This window comes from Kryptolebias marmoratus, linkage group LG11, assembly GCF_001649575.2.
Source record: "Kryptolebias marmoratus isolate JLee-2015 linkage group LG11, ASM164957v2, whole genome shotgun sequence".
Classification (NCBI taxonomy): Eukaryota; Metazoa; Chordata; class Actinopteri; order Cyprinodontiformes; family Rivulidae; genus Kryptolebias; species Kryptolebias marmoratus.
In genome coordinates this window covers 6,737,898-6,760,314 of record NC_051440.1, presented here as the reverse complement: position 1 = coordinate 6,760,314, position 22,417 = coordinate 6,737,898, and the positions used below count along the sequence as shown (strand labels likewise).

General features: G+C 37.6%; 1 protein-coding gene across 1 annotated transcript in view; it reads right to left on the bottom strand.

Moving 5' to 3' along the window:
- lingo1a (leucine rich repeat and Ig domain containing 1a) overlaps window positions 1-21,780 on the bottom strand; it is a 165,293-nt gene extending 143,513 nt beyond the window's left edge. Inside the window, exon 1 of the mRNA XM_017430011.3 lies at window positions 21,381-21,780. The gene's annotated coding sequence lies outside the window, so the exon portion shown is untranslated. The remainder of the gene's footprint in view (window positions 1-21,380) is intronic.
- Between the last annotated feature and the right edge of the window lie 637 nt (window positions 21,781-22,417).

Below are 22,417 nucleotides of genomic sequence, written 5' to 3'. Positions count from 1 at the left end.
TGTGTGTGTGTGTGTGTGTGTGTGTGTGTGTGTGTGTGTGTGTGTGAGTGTCTTTTAAAAATAATGATTTCATGATTTCAATTGAAATCATTTTAATAATTAGTTTTTTTTTAATGCCACTCCTAAGAGCAATAAATAGAACTGGCATTTGATTTACTGAAACTCCTTATTTGGATATGTTTTTTTTAGCTTCTGCAGATTTGTCTTTTCTAAATATACACAGTTAGCAGCTCCAATCTTGTTGAAATAACTAAAAATGGCAAAAAGTGCCTGATGTAAGTCATCAGTTAGGAGGCACAGAGAAGCAGTGAAATGTGCCTCCTCTTCAGCAACATAATGTACACAGAAACGGGAAGACACTGAAGGTGTGAAACTAGCTCCCCGTGGTGGAAGACACTCCATCTGTTTGCAGCACCAGTGAGATAAAATGAAACTTTGATGACTTTTTTCTGGAAATTGGGCCACTGCAGAAAGGAGAAGCTTATTTAATGCAAATAAAAAAGCAGTGAGACTGTATAAGGTATCGCCCAACGCCCCAGTGACATCTGTTCGCAGACAAGTTTATTGCAAAGTTTTTCATGAACATAAATTGTTATTATTTATTAGTTATTGTTATTATTGTTGTTATATTATTGTTATGTCAAATTAATCTGAAGAAATGTGTTAACCGAGTCAAGTACAATTTATCCTTTTTAGTAACATTAATTTAAACACACACACACAAATCATAATTCCACTACAACACTTCTTTTGTAGAGCTAGGATCTCCTGATTAGAAGCGTATCTTATATCTTTGGAACATTAGGTCATGGAATGGATTATTGCTAATTTATGAGTGTGTTTAATTAACATAGATTGATCTTAAAAGAAAAACTGGTTTTCATTTTTGCTTAAAGTCAACCAACAAAGTTTTGCGGTATTCTTTAAACAAACAAGATGATCACTACATTGAGGCTGCATTGACATACTAGCAGAGACATCACATAAAGAGTGTTTTTCATTTTACTCCTAATGCTCCCATTGAAACAGTCCTTACTGCTGGTATCTTCTAGCCCATTTAGGATTTATGTCCTTATTCCACTGATTTTACTAGAACAATAAATCAACATAAGTGTGCTGACATGTGAAAGAGACTATAGTGCCTGATAATCAATTGAAATATATAAAAAAATATTGATATACTGCAAAAAAGCAATATAAAATATGCAATTCTGACTCATAAAATAAAATGTATTGTTGCACATCATCAGATAAAGCTGTAAATACAAAAACAAAGTGAGTTTGTGTGTGTTGTTGTGTTTTTGGCTTTCCATCTTATCAGAAAACCCCAGATGGAAGAACAATATGTGCAGAAAAATGGCAGAATGCACAGCATGCCTCCGTGTTATTGTCTTTTATCTGTACTGCCGTGTTATTCAGAATCTAGTTTTTGACAAAGGGTGGTGTTTACATACATTTAAAAAGTTTCAAGGGGATAAGTCAGTTTTATTCACAGTTCAGCATGATACATTTGTCTTATGTCTCTGTTTCAGCACACATTACCAGCAAGAATTCTACTTTTAAGATTTCACTAAGAGGTTATGAGTAACCAAACACCATCAGATGTTCTTCTTTGTTTTTATTTCAGATCCAAACTGTTTGCAAAGATCCTTGCATCACAGAATGAGGTCCAGTGATTTAAAAAAATGTCAGAATAATGGCGAGCACAAGAAGATCTGGGGAAGTGTCGTAGTCTGCACTTTTGGTGTCTGTGTTGGGTTTTCTGTTCTCCCAGGCCCTGCTGCCTCGCTCCTTTTCTGCACCTGTTTTCAATCTTGCCAATCACTCCTCGATTATTTAGTCTCCCCTCCTTCAGTCACTGGTGTCAGTTCCTTAGGTTGTCTAAGTTGTCTTGTTGCTGTGTTGAAGTCGTGCTCTTAATGCTATGTTCGTCATTAAAGAAGACTTCTAACTGCCCGCTGCCATTTTGGTCCAACTTACAGCCGCTAATCCATGACAGAAAGAAACCTAAATTTCAAAATGGCGAGATCGAAACCTATGGAGGACTGTTTATACAGGGGAATAAGAGTCAAAAAGATACAACTCTATTTGTAAATTGCGACTGGGATGACACTGCAGATATATTGTACAGTCTATTGTTGTAATAGTGTCACTGCTTATTGTGGCTCTTTAGCTCGTTTTTTTTATTCTTGTCAAATGTGAAAAAATCTGTTCTGTGATTATTTAGGGGTTAAATTTAGCTTGAGTTTTGGATCTGTGTAGACTTCAGATGTGAAGCTTTTGAAAAACAATGACCTTGATGACCTTGCAGCCTACTTTATGCATGCCTAATATTACTTAGTGCCACAGAAACAAAAATAACCATGAAGTGGTTTTTAACATTAATTTTTTTTCTTTCCCTGTCTTGCTTTGTCCTGATTACGTTGCCATTAATCTTAGATTGTGTGCTAAAATGGTTAATAACTGAGAGGAAACTATATAAAAATAAATAAACAAGATACAATATTTTGGGAAAAATCTTTGCCCAAAACAAGAATTTTTCTATTTTTGTGTTTTGGCATGTTGTCCATGTGGACGTTTTGACTACTTAGTGGCACAGGGGTAGTTTGTTGTTTCTGTGGAAATTGTGGATGTCAGAAAAATATAAACAAAGAAACAATTATCTGTTTTAAAAAATCTCCAGAGTACTAAAAAACGAGGTCTAAAACACCATTATGAAATAAAAGATATCAATTAATCAGTGTTTCTTTGGTAAATAATTTAAAGGCACTTACAAAATGTGAGATTTCTGACATTTTAAAGTAATGGTAAATCACGCCAACTGACATGACCTATCAAACTTTACAACATCAAACATGATGTGGACTAAAAATTAATAATAATAAAAAATACACGACGTGGACTAAAAATGCATAAAATTAATACCATCTGATTTAAACTGGGCTACTATTAGCTGGTTCTTAAATATAGATATCAGCAGAAGTCCCATGTTGAGATAGTCATCCAAATCCCAGTGGTTGGTCTCTCAGTAGTGTTGGGCTCATTTTTTAATACAAAGGAAGCTCACTTTTTAATCACTGCATTATCAGTGCATTCTTCTTTAATTGAAATAACACTAGTTAAAATGGCAAGTTAGTTTTGAAAAATTGGAGCAAGCTTAAAGTCTGAGGAGTGATTTCTTCATGCCCGCCGTCGAGAAGCTGAAACAAAAGCTTGCTTGTGAGTTATGTTTGTTCTCCTGGTATACAGGCTGCTCCTGACTCAGCTGACATTTCTCTCCTCCAGGTGCAAGAGTCTGCTGACACGTCTCCTGCTCTGGCTTTTGTTGAGTTCCTGCCAATTGAGCATCTGTCCACCTTTTTTTGCCACTACATGTCCAGGTGCTTTACAACTCTGATATAAAGCCTTCAGACAGTCCCTCCTCTGGCTCTGAAATCTAGTGTTCTGGTCACCAATCCTTGCAAAGCCACCTGGTCCTGGTTTTGCAAAGATTTTGCTGTGCTATGAAGTGATAACAAACTGTAAGGCCAGGTGAGTATGTGTATATGACTTGAGGATCCATAATCCAATTGGACGCTTGTTCAGCATTTTATGTTCAGTGACTGAAAGGAACTCAAAACTCTCCTAGAAACATTGCAACCTCACTATTCTAGAAAGCTACTGCAAAACATTTCTCCCTGTTTTCTTCTCTTTCTACACTTTCTGGGTTAAAGCTAGTTATTGCTTCCACTATGATAATTACTTTCCATTCTGTTTAAACTAGAAAAAAATGGTTAAAATTGCAAAGGCAAGATATTATAATTGAAAAGTGGCTTCAACTCATCTTTATAGGCTCTAATCCCCCATCAACACCTTATTTAAATAATTTAGTTGTAATATATGTTATATAATTTAAATAAACGTGGCAAAGAAGAAAATGAGATACTCTATAACTGTAGTTTTCTTAGAAGGATTTGTACTGCCCATACTCAATCCCACATACACACACCTCTCATGTAGTGCAAGCAGGATTAGGAGCAAAGAGAGGCCACTTCGATCACAGCAGTAAAATGACCCGCTTTACACAAAGTTCACCTCATTTTGGTTGCAAATTAAATGTCGGCTTTGGTTTTGAGAACTGAACAGGTAGCTGCAGAGAATACCAATATGCTGTGGCTATTCTTTAACATCAACTTTGAAATACCCCCAACCCTTCCACCCCTTTTAAAGGTTTGTTTTGTGAAATCAATTAAACAGGTTTTGGTTTCTTTTTTGTTTGTTTGTTGTTTTTGTTTTTGCTTTTTCAGGAACACAAATGGATACCAATACATCTACAACTAACAAATTTTTAATTTTCACAACTGAAATACAAACCTACGTCATTGCTTTGAATGAAACTGTAACTGGTATTAGGGATGTCTGGAGGTATTTTTTTATTGATTGGAATTTGAGTAGCTGCCACTATTCTCTCCAGTTTATGGTTCACATCAGCCGCACCTCAACGTATGGCAGTCATAGTGCTGTACCATGCCAACATGTCTGCAATATGAAACATTTTAAAATACAAAACTAGAGCAGTTTAATAGCTACTTGCAAACAACTGAAATTTGGATCATTCTCGTGGTGAAAGTGATAGACTTGCAATCAATACCACCAACTTAATTAGTCATTTAAAATCTAAACACTGGGCTAAGTGCATTGATTTTACCCATCTAGCTCCTAAAGCTAAATCTAAAAAAGGTTAAGAAAACAAAGCAGCTAACAGGGTTAAGGAACACACTTCAGGGAAAACCCTAAAAAGAAAAGATAACATTTCACAGAAGAGCGATAAGTCAAAAAAAAACTGCAGAACTAGTGACTGAATTTACCGCTGACAAACCCATTGATATGGTGGAAAGAAAATAGATTTATGTTGCTTTTTGGTGATGTTGGAGCCACAGTTCTTTCCTCTCATAAGTATATAAACAACACAGCACTACCTGAAATGCATGAAAAGTACACAATCACCTGATATGTTTTTTTCTTGATTAAAAACAGCAACATGAGGTAGAACATGAACTTGGGTTTTGGTTACTGTAATGTAGAGCTTCTGAGCTTCCAAGCACATGATGCCACTGATTTTAATAACTTTACAGGACTTGTGTTGGTAAATGCAAGTCTTTGCTGTAAAAAAATAACAACAATAATGCAATGATGTGAGTCTTGTTATTGGCTGTTAATTGCTTTTATATGGCTAATTGGTGTTGGGGACAAAAAGATCTTGATTAGACTATTGTAAAAGAAGGCATATTTTACTTTACTTGTCTACAACATTATTCTTCAGTCATTGCGAGTTCAGCATTTGGATTGCTGCTCTGAGGGTCTTTATTTCCCAATTTGGCTTAAGTGTAGGAAGCTCACCTGAGCCTGGCCCAACTGAGGTCATTAAAACTGAAGACTGCAGCACAGAGCCTTCCACTCCATGAAACATCCCTCATCTAAATCCCCTTCCTGCCACTCCTGACAGCCTTTGCTCCCAGCTGAAGCAGGTGAAGAGTGCAGCGCTGACATCATGCCATGTAGATCACTTGTCCCAGGTGGTGATGACACTCATTTACAAACACGTGTTACCACCATGTGCTGTGACGCGCAGCCGCACGTTTTTAGTATTGGCAGAAGCAGACACAAATGAAGCATATTGCACATTACAAAGCGCTGTGTAAACTGTCTGGGATAAATGTACTTCACACATACATGTCCTGAATCTAAACAAGACTACTGTCGGTGAAAGAGCCTACTTTTATTGTATCTCAGCAACTACAAACTACAGCTACAAACTGCATAAACTATCAAGCAGATCTCTCCAGAGTCTCCTCCAAAAGAAGAGAGTCTGTTGTGAAATTACTGCTGAAGTGGAAATGACAGTCCTGTCTAGACTTGTCAAAAACTATGTTTAGCCGTCTTCTTTGGAATATATGGTGTGAAAACTAACCATCAAACAAAAAAGTAGATCTGTTTATAGCTGACCTAAACGAATCCTGAATATAAATGTGAAGATCAAATTTTTCAAAAGATGAAGGACAAATAATGCTTTTAAAAAGTTGAAACTGGGTGAGTCCGTGTATCTTTATTGTTCTCAACAAAACTAAGAGCACAGTAAGGCAGCCTGCGTAAGCCAAACTTACACTTTTCCGAAATCATTTATGGAGAAACTGCCACAGAAGAAACCACCTTCATTATTCATCTACATTTGTTCAAGTGAGATGTATTAGCATCTGGGACAGTAGTAGATGAAGAGCACCTAAAAAGTTAAACTTAGTAAGAAGTATTTCCAGCACTAAAAAGACATTATAACTAGGATTTTTTTCTTTTTTTTTTTACATTTAGGAGGTTTAGGGGAACATATTTTCTCTTACAATTTTTACACCTTTAAATGTGACTTATTTTTGTTTTATATGATCAGGAGCCAAGCAATATTACAAAAAACTCCACATATTACCTGGATGTTACCTAACAAACTCCACATCCAACACTAAGGCTACGTTCACACTGCAGGCAAATGCGAGCCAATTCCGATTTTTTTGCCTCTATGCGACACATATCGGATTTTTTCCTGGCAGTGTGAGCGTGACATATCTGTTCATGTCGCATTTCATCCGACTTTTATGTTGAATGATAGAAAGGAGGTCCCTCCTGTCAAAGTCCCACCACTCTTGGCTTGGCTCTGACTCTGCATCCACACATGCCTCTGAACGGAGGTAGAAGCCACAACTCCAAAAAAGGGTCATCACTAACATTTGCACTCCTTTCCTTTTCCGTCGACTTTTATCGTTTACCATTTGGATGTACCGCTGACCTGACTGGACAGCAACTTCAAAATCAACAAAACACACACAATGCTAACACTTGCACCGTCTGTATTTACTTCAACACAGCGTGCAAAGTGTGACATGATAGCTTCCTCTGCGCTTACGTATGATTTATTTTACCTGTGGCTAGATAACCTGGTACACCACCAGATAACTGGCAGGAAAACTAAACACTGTATCTGGATGTTTTGAATGACTGCACAACAAAAAACTTTGACTGAGGGTTGACTTTCAGTGGATTGGAGGTATTAGCTATGCTTCACACAAAACCCTGACAAAGTGTGACAGAATCAGGCTGTCTGCAAGTGATTTAGCACCACATGTTCCACAAACATGCACTGGAAGAGGGCACAAGCACCTCTCTGCACCGATTGGAGCTGTTTATCCAAACCCAATCAAAGATTTGTGGTCCTTTGGCATATGTCAAGGTGGGATTCTGATCTAGAGGCTTTCAGTCTTAATCCCATTGTTTTGCCCCATTGGCTCCCCACTTGGAGTTCCTCTCATATGAACAAGATTACTACTGCAATAACACATCATCAAGAGGGTAAAACTAACCTGTTTCATGATAATCTTAACACAGCTCACATTTCTTATTAATGAGTGAACAATACTTTGTGAATTCTGGTTCACAATGAGAAAAAGGGCACAGTCAAAGAATCAAAACATGATGTTGCTATGAATGCTTAACCACCTGTCACAAGCCAGTTATCCCTGTGGTAACTTTTCTGACAGCTACTTAAAACTCAAGAAGTCAGAAGAGTAGTGAGTATCATATTTAGGTTTTTTTGTTGTTGTTGTTTCAATACGAGTTATGCAGTTTGGGATATTCAGTTACAATTTATTCTGAAGTTCCTGCCATACCCTCTTGATGCCCCCAGTCACTCTTGTTTTAGCTCCTTATTTTGCCACCTGCTCTGTATCTCTAATCAACCTTCATGTCTGCACTTACCAATCATCCTTCTAATTTCAAATAACCTCTGGTTTACCTCAGTCCTTTGTCACCTCCAGTGAATCCCTTTTCTTTCTTGTCATTCCATTGTTGGACACCTACCTGCTTTATTATTACACTCAGTTTTGATTCAGAACCTGCTGTCTTCTCACCTGCATTTATCTCCATTCTACCACACACCATGGTCTACATTCACAGTAAAAATCAAGATCAAGCAAGCTTTTGCTCTGCTTCTCCATGGGAGGTTTCTGTCCTCCCTGAACTTGCCTCAGGACATCTGCATTACAGTTTGACAGGCGCACCGCCCCAAACTTCCCACCTGCCACTGTCCCTCGAGCAGGTCATGCTTGATACACACTGGGTGCTTGACGGCTGAACCAAGATCCCACTCAGGGCTCCCTGTAGAATTAAAAAAAGCAAGAAATTATAACTGTATCTAAATACTCAAATGTTTGAGAAAAATAAATCAGGAGTTTATTCTGGTCTCCTGTTTTTAAAATTTAGGTCAGGTCCAGTGTGTGTAATGACGTATTATCTACCAGTGGAGTTTTCATGGTTACAACAATCTAAATAACTCCACTTTATCATCCCCTTTTAGTTGTGTAAAGCTTAAGAGAGTGTACATGATTCTTGGTCTGCTTTTTCCTACAATCCCCAGTTTGCCAGAGACTAAACCAGTCTGCACTAGTTAGGGCCAGTCAGCACGGCTAATTGGCACAAAAGCACTTCTTTAAGAGTGGTAAAGTTGCAAAATCTGCAAGTGCGTGAGGGAAACAGAGCTGACCTGACCTCACGTGCAGTTAATCAAACATTTGAATTTCTGGAGCTGAATCTGGAGGTAATTGGGTAGTGTGAACTGAATATTGACCCAACTCCAAACACATGTTGCCAACAGCCAGTGGAAAAGTAGATGGCTGCGCAGACAACAGCAGCAGTGAGCCAATTGTTTACCCTTTAAATTGTCACTTTCACAACAGTGTGTGGGAGTTTGATGGGTTCAGTTGGCTTTAGTTGGTTCAACATCCCTCATCAGGTGATCCCCAGTCTATCATTTGTCATACAAAAATCTGCTGGAACCAGTCTGTTAGTGTGTACTCCCAGTCTTTTCAAAATCTTTAAAGACCCTAAAAGTTGTGTAGTGTGTCCCCAGCTTCAGAGAAGCTTCTTTTGTCACAAAAAAGTTCACTACTGTTGAATAAGTGTGAGTACAAATGCAGCATGTGACGAAGAGGACACATGTATTTGTTCGTACATAAGGCTCATTCTAATGTAATAAAAACATCATGTGATGCCGTTTTTGTTTCGTTCTTTACCCTTAGCATAAAAATGCGACCAGATTGATCAGTCTTGTGTGTTAAATTCTTGATTTTGTTTTAAATGCTACATGCAGCATTCATTCAGGTGGAGCTTTCTCCTGACGTGCTGAGGCAAAAACAGAGTTCTGTGAGCATCACCCATGATATTTTGAGGTATTGGCAGCTTGCTTTAGCCTGTGTTTTCTCTCTTTTTTTGACACTGATCATAGTGGAGACTTCAGTACAGTCAGGACTGGGAAAGGGTCCAGGAAGGAAGCTCTCGGAATAGACACCTCTCACCCAGCTGTGCTTATGCAACAATTTATCTCCTTTGAGCCTGAATTTTATCTAAAAACAAATAAATACTGTTTTAATGGTTTAATCATATCTTTTCTTGAAATGTTTCCAAGCAAGCTGTGAGTGTTACAGCTTTTGAGATATTAGTCATGGAGCAGAATTTCTAAAGAAGTGTGTTTCCTGTGCACAAAAATAACACACACTCAGAGAGAGAGAGAGAGAGAGAGAGAGAGAAAGAGAGGAATGAAGGAGAGTTCTTAAATACATGTTGTTTTATTTCTGTTTTTTTTTTGCTTACCCCCAACTGTGAGCGCATGTGGATAGGGTAGGATTAATTTCAACATTCAAAAAGTAATCCAAGAAGTCAGTATTTTAATTCTGGCTCTATGCAAGGCATCAACATGCTGATTCATTGACATTTAAGATGAAGAGAGTCACATAAATTCTGCCAACAGATGGTATCTGCTTGCCTTAATCTGACAGAAAGCTAAGTGTATAACTAGTGAAGCTGGTGAAAAAAAACTTGAACCATTTATTGACATTGGATTTGGGGACACCATGTTTCCAAACACAGGAGGAGGTCTCAAATGAATGTTTTGATTTGAGAAATTACTTTTTGAGTTTAGCCACATCATTTAAAACTAAAAATGAGTGCTGATTCCTGCTAAGGCCTGGTTTATGCTCCCTATGATGTTAAAAAAAAATCAGCCAGATGGAGGGCTTTTACGGGGTCTTGGGGAGGTTTTCAGGTGACTTAAAAATGCAGTGGGCTCCTATTTAGCATGGATAGCAATCCTGCAAACTACAGCATATTTAAATATGTATTTATTTCTCATGTTCATGAATGTGCTTGTCCATTTCAGACTGTTTCTTTCAGTGTCTCACTTAGCTACAACTGTTGGAGACTAGTTGGCGGACATCATTTGTGAGGATGTCTTCAAAAATGTCTTGAAATGATCTCAGGGTTCTCAATTTCCTTGTGTGAATTGCAGCAGCTCACATTTTTGCCATTTGAATTTGTGCATTACATTTTCTCTTAAAATGGTTGCAAAGTAAATGAGGGCATTTCAAACCCTTCTCAAATATTTTCCATAATTCTAGAGTGAAAGAGCTATATTTTGATAAAGCTGCACAGGAACTCTTTATGACAAAAAAAAACATCCAAGGCTAGAACTCTACATGTAAAGGTGTAGCCACACCAATGATAAATAGTGTTCAAATCTGCCTATCTTCATTTCAAAAGTGTACTCCAAATAGTTATATCATAGACTTGGGGGCAGTTACAAAGCAGATAACAATGTCCATGGCCTAAAATACAGTTTTGCAAGCTATGCATACGAAAATAGGCTTTAATTAAAACTGGTTGTGCAAATGTGGCCACGTGGCACAAACATTTAAAATTCAGTGAAACGGAAATGTGAACTTTGCCTATTTTTTCACAACAGTGAGTGTCCAACAAGACTCCAACAGTCGCAGCCCAGTGAGATCCAGGATTTATTTTTGAGCATGCCTCAAACTTCTGTAGCAAGGTCATGGTAGTTTGTTGTTGTGTTGGCACTGTGTCAGGTCCTTGATGGAGCATGGAGGATTGTGGTGTCAGTGTATTCTCTTCGTGGCACAGCTGCTTCACATATTGCATCCAACCAATTGGATTGCATCATGCTCTCACCACATGGCTTCAACAGTTGATCCACACTCTCCATGTGCCAATAAATACTGTGTCACGCTCAGCTTCCTTGATTCGACTTTTGGATGCAAAGCAAAAAGCAGTTGTTCTCATTGTCGGGCCTGCTTGGTGAAAAAAGAAAAAGGGTGGTGGTTGAGGTTTTGCACAGAAAACTCCTTCACCTGCATCCTTCCATACTGCTGAAAAGTGTTTCCTCTTCCACAGCAAGGCTGAAACTGATGACGTGGAATGATCTAGAATGCAGCTGCATCCCACCATGATCTGAAATAGTAATGCCAAGACTGAGCCCGGGATGTGGTGCAATCTCAGATGTACGTTGTAGGATCACTGTGGAAAAATGGTGCTGATGTATAGAGAATGGTGAGGGGGAAGGAGAGTATCTTGGGGAAGTGGAAAACACCAAGGACAATTGGCAAGTACTAGGCGTGTAGTAGGTCATGTAGGTTACAAAGAGTGTAACAGGATGGGGCCTAAACTCTGCATCAAACTCACTAAAATGCTTAAAACAATAAAGAAAAAAATTACTTAATTTGCCCTAAGCATAGTGTTTACTAAGCAGCATAAACCACAAATATTCACCATTACACAAGCTACTGGTTGCAGTGTTAAATGCCCACACAAAAACACACATTGACAGAAAATATACAGGCAGTTCTAACACCACAGAACCTCAAACAATCTCTTATCATTAACTCATCTGTCTCTTCTCAACTCATCATTTGCAAAAGCCAAGGAGCATCTGAACATGTGTTTCCATGTGTTACCAAGATTTATCCAATTTAGTGGGTGCCACAGCACAAATGTGTCCAACCAAAGAGAATATTTTGGGTCTCAAAACAGAATGTAAGGTAAGATTTTGGAAGCAACACTGAAAAAAGACTAATTCAAAATTCCAGATGTTTCCTTCAGGTATCTAATTTAATGCATGCATATCCACTACTAAGAAGCATTCTCAGTGGGGCAGTCTCAATCAGTCGTGGTTTAGCATCAAAAACTGTGTGACATAAAAGCAAGAGAGCTAAGGCTTGCTTCTCCCTGTGATTCTAATGAATACAAGCAGTGCTGGCTTATGTGCCTCCATTTTCCTAGGTGTATATAAAGCACATGAAGCATAAACGGACGTGAATCAGAGTACCTTTACAAGAAACAGTCTCTACATTCTGATCAACAAAAGGAGCAATGTGTTGTGTTCCAGTAATTACTGTGTACAAGACATGTTTTTTTATAAATGCAGGCCAGACTTCATTAGGAAGAGCAAATTGGATTATTCATAACAACATTAAGCCTGGTCATCCTGTCATAGTTGCAAACACATTTGTCTATGTTGTTCTGGCTTTATGCCTTGAGATTTCTAAGTTTTGACGAGCTTTTCGTTGTGCATGTGCACCAAGATTAAGGTTTAAAGGCATATTTTAGCATCTTTGAAGTGGGGATTTTGTGAAGTACCTGTGTAGTGCTCTCGCTTTGGAGAAGAAGGTAGATTTCTTGACAGGAGAGCCAAGCCATAAGCTACTCAGAACAGCGTGAGAAAAGGGAATGTTTGACTTTCTGAAACAAGTCAAACGTAAAAAATTCATAGCAGTTTTGAGCCAATGATAAATTGTGGATTATGCATTGCATCACTTTGGAATGAAAAAAATATTTGCATTGACACTTCTTTTTCTTAACTGCAGTACATTTGAGCTACAAGGCCATTCTAAACAATCCCTGCTGCTGTCAGATAGAAAATATTGGTGCAAATACAGAAATACATGACAATGAATGTATGATCACTTTTGGGCTTTAACTACTTGTCCCTGACAATTCAAAACCTTATGTATATTTTCTACGGGAAATATTTAACACTGCATTACTTTGGTAATACAGAGATTTATCATCTCAGCTAAGATATTATACCACATGGCCTTTATACGTGAAATAAAGATGTGGGAAACTAAGAATTTGTTTTGTTTTGTTTTTACATGTGCCAGTGTTGGTAAAACAAAACCTAATTTACTCCAGAAACATGTTGCTAAACAGTGCATAAATATACATGCACAGAGCCCCGTGATTTATTTTGCATTCATCTACAGTTTGTTCAAGTTGTCAATTAACTTTTTTTTTTTTGATCAGGTTATCTTATTTTTCATTTTACAGTTTTTGTTTTCAATGTGTTTAAAATTGTGCAACACTTTTGGCATGTTTTAAACCTTTTCACTAATTTTTCACTTCATTTTTGTTTGCTGAAGGCAAACTGGTGATAATATTTTTGCGCATGTCTGTGTGTTCTGTTTCTCTGTCATTTTGCATTAAAGGCGTTTTTATAATGAAATTGTTTTAGGTACTCACTTAATTCCTCAAACCGTACTGGGACCCATTGTTGACTGTGGTAGTGTTCAAGGTAACAGTACTGACAGTAAAGTCCTATAAAATGTAGGAGTGTAATTACGTGCCAAAGTCACAGCTTAGTACATACTTTGGTATCTGGGTCAACGCTTGAAAAACAAAAATGACAAAATAACATAACAAAAATACATAAAACTTAAATTAAAAAAGTCTAATATTGTACGGCAAATTAGCTTTTTCTTTGGCATTCCTATTGTTTTTCTTTTGAGCTTTCATATCCCTAAACAGACCTTATTTATAAAAAGAAAAAAAAATCATTTATGTTTTACTAACTATATGTGAATGCTGGTTGTTAGACAATTTATGATGACTTTTCTGAAGTCTACAAGCCAAATTGCATTACAAAGAACTCTTCTGTACACTTGTACACTGAACATATTGCCAGAGTTCTAACCTTTTTTGAATATAGAGAGTTTTATTTAATGACTTAAAAATAATGTAAAATGATATAGGCTTTCACAGTGACAGGTGTCCATGTTTGTGTAAAAGTCATGCCCTCAAAAATGAGGTTAGCACCAGAGAGCATCTTTGAATGCTCTCACACCTAAACCAAACTCTGGATTCTGGGCTATAGCTTAAGCAAGACTAATCTAACTTCTCAGGCTGAGTTTGACATTTCCATACTTATCTCACTCAGCATGTGTTCGGTGGTATAGGCCACTCATTGCAATTCAGAAAATACTGCAGTGCAGTTGCCTTAAATCTGAACTGTTGCATCAGAGACGACCCACATGCTGCATGGATGGACCAAACTACTGATACTTTATTGATGGTGTTAGAACAGATGAACTAATTAATTCAGATTCACAATCTTTTCCTGTTATTTTTTTTATTATGAAAAAAGAATGCCTCTGTGACATTTGATTTGAATTTTTCACATTGGCACTGTGTCCCAAATGGAAACTGGGGCAACTGGAGAAGCATATTTATATGATTTTGTACAACAACAAGGGTCACAGAGGGGTGAATCTTTTCCTCAGACGACATTCACCACAGCGTTAGCCTAGTAAAGCATCCTAATACACAAGCTAAAAGCTGTTCTTGAATTATTCAAAAAGAAAAAAAAAATCAATTTATGGCATTTACATTTGGTGACCCAGACAGAAAACCCAAACAAAAAAATTGGCATGGAAAGGAAAAAATGTTTTCTTACACTTTACAAAGAACTAGATAATTACTAGGTAATGTCTTTAACCCAAGATACAGCAGAAAATATAATCTTGCTTCATAAATCCTAAACACAGGCACAAATTAAATTCTTTAGGGTTGTTTGAAGTTTAGTAAAAACTGGCATAACATGATAAAAAAAAGTTCAACCATTACAAAAAATGTTAAATTTGTAATCAACTGTTTAAAAAAAAAAACAGAAGGAACACAGTTATCTGTTTCTTCAGGCCTTACAGAAAAAACAGATATCCTGTACCATGTTTTTCACATGTACTCCCATATAGAAAACTGTGTGACCATGTGTGATCACATCATGTTAAACATGTTCCAAATCGCTTACAAAACATGAGTAAAACGTGTTTGGATCCTAATCGAACATGTTTTCCCAGGTGTAAACATGTGATTTCCACATGTGAAGTTCATGTGTTGCTAAATGTGAGGGGGGTGGCAGGGTGATGAGGAAGACCTCTTCATTTTATTTAAATAAAGCATTTCAGTTGAAGAGTCTTGTGAACAGACAAAACAAAATTGAAGGCCTTGCGTTTCTTGAAGGAATTTATATCACCTGCCACCTTTTATGACTGAATTTTAAACCAAAACTCTGAACCCCAGCTTCAATACATCACATTTCAGATCAATACTTTGGAGGCAGAATAAAAGATTTTATGAATTTCAATAATGAAATTGTAGAAGCGGTGCAAATGTATTCAAAAACTAGCTTGCTTTTTTTTGACATTCATAAAAAAATACATGTCTAGAACCTGGATTTTTTTTTTTTATGAAAGATAGAAATAAAAAAAATGATTTGTAATAATCACTTCAGAAAAAGCAACTCTATAACGCTGCTATGACTGCAGGTAAAATTAACAAACATGTCATGCAAAACATTTTTGTTTCCTTCATGAAAGCAGGAGCAGCGTGATCACTGCCTTCTTCTTTTTCACAAAGCAAAACGTCATAAAAATTTAAAAGACAAATAACACAAAAGCAATTTTTCACAAAATCCATTAACATGTTGGTGCAGATCAATATTGCTTTTATTAAAATTGTGACTCATAGCATTGGCCTTTGTGTCGATTTTTTTTTGTGTGTGTGTGTGAACAGTTTTTCCTAAAATGTTTCATTTTGACATCACTTTTTGTCTGTTGGTACACTACAGACTTTATGCATATAATATTCTTCGTTGTCTAGATAAATTCCTCTTTTTTGTGGTGTACTCCTGGTTAATCAGTGTCTTATCTGCAGTAGAAAGCAGTTTAAAGAATCTGGTAGGGGTTCACATGATTCACAGTTGATCTATCCTCAATCCAGTGTGGTGCTCATTAAAGAGCGTTTTGTTTTCAGCAAATATCTTAACAATTTGAGGGACAACTAACGTCAAGAAAAGTTACACCTTGTCACTTTTGCATGAGACAGTTGTTTAATTTGTCACAATTAACCCAGCAAACCCAAGTCAGTGTTGACACGCATGATTGCCTGCAAAGTAGGTGTTGATTGTATCCTTCTGTTGATCAGCTAGGATCTGTGAATTTGGTAACAACTATAAGGCAGTAAAAACTGAGTGACTACATAATCAAAAATAATGTGCATTTTTCTTATGAAAGAGGATATCTGTGTGAGCCAGATAAGAAGAATAAGTGTATGTTAGAAACATCAAACATCTGACAGTCTCAGCTGATCAGCAAACAACTGTCTATCATAAATGTGATGAGAAGTACACACACACACATACAATAATTGTTGTTGTTCTTTTAGCTGCTCCCTTCTGTGGGGGTCGCCACAGTGAGCGAACATGCATGAAAGATTTGGGAATTGTTTTAAGCCGGATGCCCTTCCTGACGCAACCTGGGCTTAAACCCGCAACCTCAGGATTAGAAGACTGTGGCACTGGTCACTGAGCTATAATATTCTTTACTCAAACTGCTAAAGATTTTTGACCTCAGGTCATTTTAGACTCCTCCTACACACCTCCAGATATTATTTTACATACGGTATTTGTTTCCTTACGTTACATTTCTTCCTTTTGTGTCATACCTCATTTGAAAAATGTATGTCTGTTAAAACAAGAAGCACAAACTCCAACAAAAGCACTGACTTACTTATATTGCAACACTTGATAGCAATAACAATACATTGAAATACAAAGAAAATTTTGATTATAGCTAGAGGTTCTCCTGAAACAGTGGTAGCTAATTTTTTCTTTGACATTTTTATAATTTCTTCTAAATAATTAACTTTTTCAGCACAAGAAGGATCAGGATAAAGCAAGCCAAGTCTAATACAAAAATAAATCTTTTGGCTTTTTATGATAAAACTTATGCCCTTTAAATAGTTTTTGAATTATAAGTTTTATCAGGGGAACTCTACAGCAAAGAAATGAATGAATGAATTTCAACAAGTCCTTTAACAAGAAAAACATTTTTAAAAAATTCTATATTGAAATCAGACCCACATTTTCTACTACGTCTCCAGACTGCTCATAAAAAAAAAGTCACTCTGACCAGCCTTTAGTAACAGTTTTGTTTTGTTTTGGGGGTTTTCATGTTAAATGAGCTGATTTGAAGATTTTTAACACTGTAGTTATAGCTGATGTTCAACAGCACATCACCACAAAGTTTTTATTTAAAAACAAAAGTGGTTCCAAAAAGTGGCTATTAGCTTATATTTACCCAATGAGTCCAAAGTATTTTATTTCAGTTCTGCCATTGTGAAGTTCACAATACTTTAGGAAATGTATCTAATTTCAAACCCCATAGCTTGTCTTTCACATTTTAAGCTGCTAAGTAAGTGGGTTTAACTAAATCTATGATGACTGTAATTCAGTCCCCTGAAAAACAAGGCCTGGAGTTTTGTTTTTTTTTCCCCTATTATTCTTGTGTGACAAATTGCGTCTAGCCAAAGAGTAAACGGGAATATGAAGCTCAAATCCCCCAGAACTTTTCTTTTCATCAGCAGCACACCACTATGGACACCATTAGCTGTCAATTGCTGTAACTAATTTGCCAACTTCATTTCATGCATCATGGTAAATCATGAAACCACATCGGTAATAACCATTATTCGCTATAATAGCCCTGAGAATAGCGGCCTTGGAAGTTGAGGGGGGGATAAAAAATGAGTTGTTAATTTCTCATTTGGTGATGGGTGGTATCAGTGCTTCTTAGCTGTGAGAGGAAAGTACATTCATGGGCAGCGTGAGTCACTCTTGGATGCAAGTCATCTACTGCATGACAAGCTTTTACTGCAGCCAAGCAGGGCAAAAAAAGGACTCCTGCTAGCCAAATGCTGCATGTGTGTATGAAAGGAAAAGAAGGGAGATGTAGAGTTAAAAATGAACTAATAAAGCAGTCAATTAGCAGACTATTGTTGACTCGAAATGCAATTAATCTGCTTTGAATTTACTAGGGTTGTATCGTATCTTTATTGTTATTTCATTTTCAATGAAACCAAAATGAAAGCTTCAATTAGTAAAATTAGATATATGCTTAGTTTAAAAACCAAAGATCCATTTCTGTCTGAGATATTCTAGCAGAGGGGCATCTTCAGCTAACAGTTTTACCAGTAAATAAGTTGTAGATGTACATCCAGTAATTACTTTCTGAGCCTTTCAATAAAATCCGCCAGTGGTTCATGAAATGTTTTGCTAACAGACAAACAATGAGTGTAACAGTTAATACCATTTTTTTAAGTTGAGTTGTCTCACAATATGTAGCAGCAAAACACAAAAGAAGGTCCTTTCACAGTCAAGGTGTGACTGTTTGAAAGGAGCAATTCGCCTGAGTTTTAGACAACTTGAGGGTCCGAGATGAAATATAAAGCATCAGTTGGTCAGAAATGTGGTGCTTAAACCAGAGTAAAAGGAAGAAGAAGAAGAAAAAAAAACTCAAAATATCCTGGCATACAGAGTCCTAAAAATCAACACCAGCATGTTTAAACAGATTCTAAAATGAACACAGAGACAATAAGACAGGAGTCATATGTTTTCTTTTATTAGTTCCAGTTTTGAGCCTTGCTAGAGAGTTTTGCACCAACTGCAGACAATCAAGGTTTTTTGAAAGAAAAGTCAAAAGTGTTTCATAATATTCTAAATGAAAGAAATTAAAACTTGGATAACTATTTCTAATTTTCCTAGTCTTTTCACAAGAATAAGAAAAAACTAATATTTTAAACCAGCTGTTTTTTGTGACTTCGTCAAAAACGACACCTAAGGTCTTTAGGCTTGACTTAACAGATGAGTCTAAATGGCCATTTTGTATGTGTGATCTGAAGAACCATACTTTTCAGGAAATGATAAGACATTTTAAGAGTTTAATTAAAGGTACTTCAACCAAGTCTTAATTTATGACATGCACTCAACTAAGTCTGACAGTTTGAAGACCTTAAAAGAGCAATACAGCTGAATGGTGTCTGTAAAAAATGTTAGGAGATGGTATTAAATTTATTAATAATCTGTCCATGAAAATGTTTATACAACAGGACTGACTCTAAAACAGAACCTTGAGGAACCCTGTATGACAGGTAAGTGGTATCCAACATGGTCTGGTTTATACATTTCATGATCATATAATAAATGATTTGTTATTTGGACTAAAAAGTTTAACACAAAAGCCACTGTCTATATGTTTTGTACTTGTCATTTCCATTGCAAATATAACTCCCATTCAATCAGTGAAAACACAAGTCTCTGTGCTGCACCTGTATTTTAATATGCAGAAGTATCAGCCTAAATTGGCTATGTGCTGGGAAGCAATTATAAATGAAATGGTAGCAGAGGGCCTACCCAAGGTGGGGTAATTTGATTTATCTTTTATTATTTTCCCCTCTCTTGGTGTTTTTGTGGTTTCTTCTCTGAAATGGAAAATGTGATAAATATTGATGTCCCTTGCAGGAAATGCAGCCAGTAGTTAGGTGCAAGATGCAGGTCCTGGGCAATCTATTGCATATTTTTCCTTGGAGAGTGCCTGGATGTGTGTGTGTGTGTGCGTGTGTGTGTAAACTGACCTGCTGCCAAAAGCCTGAGCATCAGAAGAGGTTTGGCCGTCTAAAAGCTCTTTCTGAGCAGTATTAGCCACACACTCTCTTCTCATTCCCAATACTGTCTCCAGCCTCCCTGTCAATCTGTCGTTGGTATATTTTCAGAGCTTTGTTCTCTACCTTCCATTACCAGTCATTGCTCCCCACACACACACACACCCATTTGCACACATGAACACGCCTTCCTCACTTTGCCTCTTTCTTAGATACCAAGAACTCTCATTTCTTTCCTCTAACAATCCCTCCTCTCCCTGTAGAGCTCATAAAGACAAGAGTGAAAGATGAACAGAAACTAACAAGACAGCAGAAAAGATAAAAGGAAAGAAGCCAATCTAGAATGTGGAAGAGAAAATAGCCAAAATAGCAATGTCAATTTTGCTCTTGGTTCCAGCCCACACAATAAAAGAACTAACAGCAAATATATAAGGGAAATCCACGTATATTTATCAATGTGTAATTGATATTAATGTCTTATAACCAGGACAAAAATACACTAAGTTAGATTTTTTTAAAAAGTAAAGAAATACCAAGCATCTCTAACCAACACCTAAAATGGTATTACAAAGATTGTTGTCAAAATTAAGTTGTGCATCCCAACTCAAGCCAAGAAAATCCTCTTGAAGAATAACTATGGGTAGTTACAAAAACACATTTGGACACGCCTCATAATTGTATATTTCAGGTGTTTCAGTCACAGTTTTGGCTCATCTCCAGTGATAGGGTATCTTAATGCTTCAGCATAGACATTTTGGACAATTATATGTTCCCAACTTCATGGCAACACTTTGGAGACGATCCTTTAATATTTCAACATGAATGCCCCAGTGAACAAAGCAAGGACTATAGAGACATGGTATGAGATGGGGACACAGATGACCTCAACCCCATTGAGCCCCTTTGGTACAAACTGGAACAGAGATTCAGAGTTAGACCTTCTTGTCCAACATCACTGCCTGACCTCCTAAATGCTCTACAAAATGAAAAGCCACAAATTCACACAGAAACACTCCCAAATCCTGCAAAATGCCTTGCAAGAAGAATGGAAAGTGCCTTAGCTGCAAAAGAGGGGCCAACTCCATATAGATGCTCTGATGGTGTAATGGTCAGGTGTGGCCAAATATTTTTGTCTATATGGTGTATTGCCTAATAAAGAAACCCACGTCCCACCTTGCTGCATCATTGACAAGGTGCACAAATATAAAGTCAGGTATTTTTCCACAGCTTTGAGCAAAGAAAGAGTACACAAACCTCATTTGCACACCCACCTATCAGAATGTACCTCCTTATTATGACAAAGTAGGACCCTGTCAGCATTCACGCAGCCAAAACGAATACAACACTCACAGATAGATAGACCAGGCAAAGTTGTCTGTGACTGGAGCTGAAAATAACTGCAGATCAATAGCAAGCCCCAAGTAGAGCATTTTTCTCCCCAGCCTTTGACAACAGGACCAACACTGCTGATGTCGGCACACAGCACTGTTCCCCACACTCTCCATCCAGCCCACATATACTTTTCTACCCCCTTTCATTGTATGTCCTACTTTAAATAGCCTGCTCTGCTTCATTTGACTGCTTCTTCATTTGATGGTGTGTACTGTACTCACCTGTGAACTTGTTATGAGGAGTGAATCAGGTTGGAAGTGCAAGAGAAGCAGACATATATGGAGAGACAGAGAGAGAGAGGAAGAGAGAGAGGGAGAGAGAAGGTGAGAGAAAGAGAAAGGCATCCTTACCAGAGCTGTAATGAAGGAAATCCAGAAATTGCTTGTTTCCATTCACAGTGCCTGCTCATTAAATCCAATATTCAGGGGAAAGAATTGAAGATGCCATTGAGATGCTGCCCCAAGAGGAGGAAGATGAGATTCTCTCAACGGGGGATGTTGGAGGGATGTTAGAAAATGTGATAAGTATGCACAAGGATGGGGATCTGATATCCAGTCCAGAGCACTTCACGAGTCCTTCCCATCAGCTGCGAAGAAACACGTTTGCACACACTGACACATGCAGTTCACACGTAGAACCGCAGGGATGTTGTATCCGCTGTTTGCCTCAGCATTGGCTGAAAAGATTGAGGGAGAAGGAGGGAAAGAGGGATGGAGACTCGGAGGAAAAGAGACGGAGGAAGGCAGCCGACCGGGAGAAGAGCAAGGTGGAGGGAGGAGCTGCGGTATGTGATGAGAGACTGGGAGAGGGGAGGGGAGAGGCTCTCCTCTCCTCTTTATTTTTCACTCAGTCTGGAGTGCAGTGTGAGCAGCACAAACCTAGCAGCGGGAGTTGATTCAATTATTTCACCATATCTCCATGTGAAAAGACTGGGTGATGGTACAACTCCAATAATGGGGGCAAAGGGGGGGAAAACAGAGGCCGTAACTGTAAAACAAGATTTGTTTGCGTGTTGAAGGGCTGAGTAAGCTCCCATTCTTGTACACAAAGTCAAACAGATAAAGAATGGAGGAAAGATGGAGAAAGAGGAGCTTAAAGCATTACATTGATAGTATCTGAACAGACATCGGGTAAGATGGTGTATGATGTGACAGAACTTTGCAACAGACGATCCCAACAGTTAAGCTCAGAGCAGGCTCTGTTATTTCTTGTAAGCTATCATGATTTCGTGGATACAGACTTAATTGCATCTTGTGATTGGTCATCCATTTTATTTTGTAGATCACTTAATGATAATCCCAGCAAAACCCATCAAAACTTTTGATCTTCTATAAATCAAGACATATTGCTAAGTGTGCTCCAGTTTTCTTTACCTTTGTACCCTGTA